At 43.7% G+C, this 3,488-nt stretch overlaps 1 non-coding gene across 1 annotated transcript; it reads right to left on the minus strand.

The window, feature by feature from the left end:
• Positions 1-468: 468 nt before the first annotated feature.
• Positions 469-543, minus strand: Trnas-cga (transfer RNA serine (anticodon CGA)). The gene has a single exon. It is a non-coding gene; the product is annotated as a tRNA-Ser (tRNA).
• Positions 544-3,488: the final 2,945 nt, after the last annotated feature.

Raw genomic sequence — 3,488 nt, forward strand, 5'->3', positions numbered from 1 at the left:
GAAGCGATCGAGAAAAAAATTTATGGCAACACCCATCAATAAAGACGGCGGGCTGTAGCTAAGCACAGATTGCGACTCGGCCAACGGAATGCTGAAGCGATCACAGCGGGCGCGCAACGCCCAAACATTGCCTTATGTAGTGTTGGAGCGAGCAGCAGTGACGTCACGGAAGTCAGCGCAGCTGTATAAGGACGGCAGCCGCAACCAAACGACAGTCACCATTTGACAACGACCGAGGAGTATTCGACAAAAAAAGTCTCAACAGTCCTTGAAGGTCTACGGTACGGCGCCGACCGGGCGCCGTGTCATCCTCACTCCTTAGGCGTCAGCGGATTCGGATAAGGAGGGCAAAGCTCGTGAATTTTAAACCATTTGATGTGGTTGAAACTTGAGAGAATTTTCAGAATGAGATTTTCACTCTGCAGCGGAGTGTGCGCTGATATGAAACTTCCTGGCAGATTAAAACTGTGTTCCCGACCGAGACTCGAACTCGGGACCTTTGCCTTTCGCGGGCAAGTGCTCTACCAACTGAGCTACCGAAGCACGACTCACGTGCTGTGCGTACCGGACGTGAGTCGTGCTTCGGTAGCTCAGTTGGTAGAGCACTTGCCCGCGAAAGGCAAAGGTCCCGAGTTCGAGTCTCGGTCGGGCACACAGTTTTAAACTGCCAGGAAGTTTCATATCAGCGCACACTCCGCTGCAGAGTGAAAATCTCATTCTGGAAACATCCCCCAGGCTGTGGCTAAGCCATGTCTCCGCAATATCCTTTCTTTCAGGAGTGCTAGTTCTGCAAGGTTCGCAGGAGAGCTTCTGTAAAGTTTGGAAGGTAAGAGACGAGGTACTGGCAGAAGTAAAGCTGTGCGTACCGGACGTGAGTCGTGCTTCGGTAGCTCAGTTGGTAGAGCACTTGCCCGCGAAAGGCAAAGGTCCCGAGTTCGAGTCTCGGTCGGGCACACAGTTTTAATCTGCCAGGAAGTTTGAGAGAATTTTATCAGAACTTATCGCCGCGAAACCACGTAGTGCTACACTATTGTGGAAATTTAGAAAACCAGCATTTGAAGCTCACTGCAGAACGATTCTGCTGCCGCCAACGTAAATTTTGGGTAAGGAACACGAAGATAAGAGAAATTGGGGCTCGCACATATAGTCTTTCCCCCACTCTACTTGCAAGTGGTCATCCAGGCAACCAGGCGATGAGACAAGCGCACATTCAGCCTCCTAATTGGGAGCAGGGAGCAATAGTTTCCACAATTTTCATACACTGTGCATACTTGTATCTATGATTTGCAATGATAGAAATGACGCACAGAAGTAACAAGCTCTCATGAATATGCAGTATAAATACAGTACATTCGTGTTCAAATCTGGCATTCATTTGTAGTACTGAATACGAAATTAAATAAAGCCCATTGTGAGACATTTACTGTCAGGTCGCACAGACTAGTGGGCAAGAGATCTGAAGATTAGAAGTATAGTACCTATGAGTCAAGAAAAGACAGAGAGTAAAAATATCGATTTCAGTATTCAGTAGGAATGGGGGAAAGAAATACAGTAGAAGAAGAATGGGTAGCTTTGAGGGATGAAGTAGTGAAGGCAGCAGAGGATCAAGTAGGTAAAAAGACCAGGGCTCTTAGAAATCCTTGGGTAACAGAAGAAATATTGAATTTAATTGATGAAAGGAGAAAATGTAAAAATGCAGTAAATGAAGCAGGCAAAAAGGAATACAAACGTCTCAAAAATGATCTCGACAGGAAGTGCAAAATGGCTAAGCAGGGATGGCTAGAGGACAAATGTAAGGATGTAGAGGCTTATCTCACTAGGGGTAAGATAGATACTGCCTACAGGAAAATTAAAGAAACCTTTGGAGAAAAGAGAACCACTTGTATGAATATCAAAAGCTCAGATGGAAACCCTTTTCTAAGCAAAGAAGGGAAAGCAGAAAGGTGGAAGGAGTATATAGAGGGTCTATCTAAGTGCAATGTACTTGAGGACAATATTATGGAAATGGAAGAGGATGTAAATGAAGATGAAATGGGAGATATGATACTGCGTGAAGAGTTTGACTGAGCACTGAAAGACCTGAGTCCAAACAAGGCCCCAGGAGTAGACAACATTCCATTGGAACTACTGACGGTCTTGGGACAGCCAGTCCCAACAAAACTCTACCGTCTGGTGAGCAAGATGTATGAGACAAGCGAAATACCTTCAGACTTCAAGAAGAATATAATAATTCCAATCCCAAAGAAAGCAGGAGTTGACAGATGCGAAAATTACCGAACAATCAGTTTAATAAGCCACAGCTGCAAAATACTAACGCGAATACTTTACAGACGAATGGAAAAACTAGTAGAAGCCGACCTCGGGGAAGATCAGTTTGGATTCCGCAGAAATGTTGGAACACGTGAGGCAATACTAGCCTACGACTTATCTTAGAAGAAAGATTAAGAAAAGGCAAACCTACGTTTCTAGCATTTGTAGACTTAGAGAAAGCGTTTGACAATGTTGAGTGGCATACTCTCTTTCAAATTCTGAAGGTGGCAGGGGTAAAATACAGGGAGTGAAAGGCTATTTACAATTTGTACAGAAACCAGATGGCAGTTATAAGAGTCGAGGGGCACGAAAGGGAAGCAGTGGTTGGGAAGGGAGTGAGACAGGATTGTGTAAGTAGGCTGTTTAGATTTTTATATGGGTAATGCCACGTAGCGCTCTCTGTATGAAAATCACTGGCTGTGCTGTGTGCAGTATGTGGCTAGTTTGCATTGTTGTCTGCCATTGTTGTCATGAACTGCTATAGCTGGATGCGAACAGCGCGTAGCGCTGGGCAGTTGGAGGTGAGCCGCCAGCAGTGGTGGATGTGAGGACAGAGATGGCGGAGTTTGAAATTTGTAAAAATTGATGTCATGAGCTGCTGTATATATTATGACTATTGATGACTATTAAGGTAAATACATTGTTTGTTCTCTATTAATATCTTTCATTTGCTAACTATCCCTATCAGTAGTTAGTACCTTCAGTAGTTTGAATCTTTTATTTAGCTGGCAGTAGTGGCGCTCGCTGTATTGCAGTAGTTCGAGCAACCAAGATTTTTGTGAGGTAAGTGATTTGTGAAAGGTATAGTTTAATGTTTGTCAGGGCCATTCTTTTGCAGGGATTTTTGATAGTCAGATTGCGTTGCGCTAAAAACATTGTGTGTCAGGTTAAGCACAGTCTTGTACAATTATTCTAAGTGGACATTTCATATGTCAAAATGTTCTAAGGGGACGTTTCATATGTCGACCCTTAGCCTAGGATACCTCACTGGAATCTTCTGATTTTTTCTTGTAGTTTGTGTATTTAGTGTAGCTTTTGTTTATTGCTAGCGCGTAATTGTAGAGAGAATCTCCTTTGTAGTTGCAGTCTTTCATTGTTGTAATGTAAAACAGTTGTGGCATGCATGTAGATTTGCAACAAGTATTTCGCAGCTGCGCTTGTAATTAACTACATATTAT

The sequence above is a fragment of the Schistocerca cancellata genome, chromosome 7, assembly GCF_023864275.1.
Source record: "Schistocerca cancellata isolate TAMUIC-IGC-003103 chromosome 7, iqSchCanc2.1, whole genome shotgun sequence".
In the NCBI taxonomy this organism is placed as follows: domain Eukaryota; kingdom Metazoa; phylum Arthropoda; class Insecta; order Orthoptera; family Acrididae; genus Schistocerca; species Schistocerca cancellata.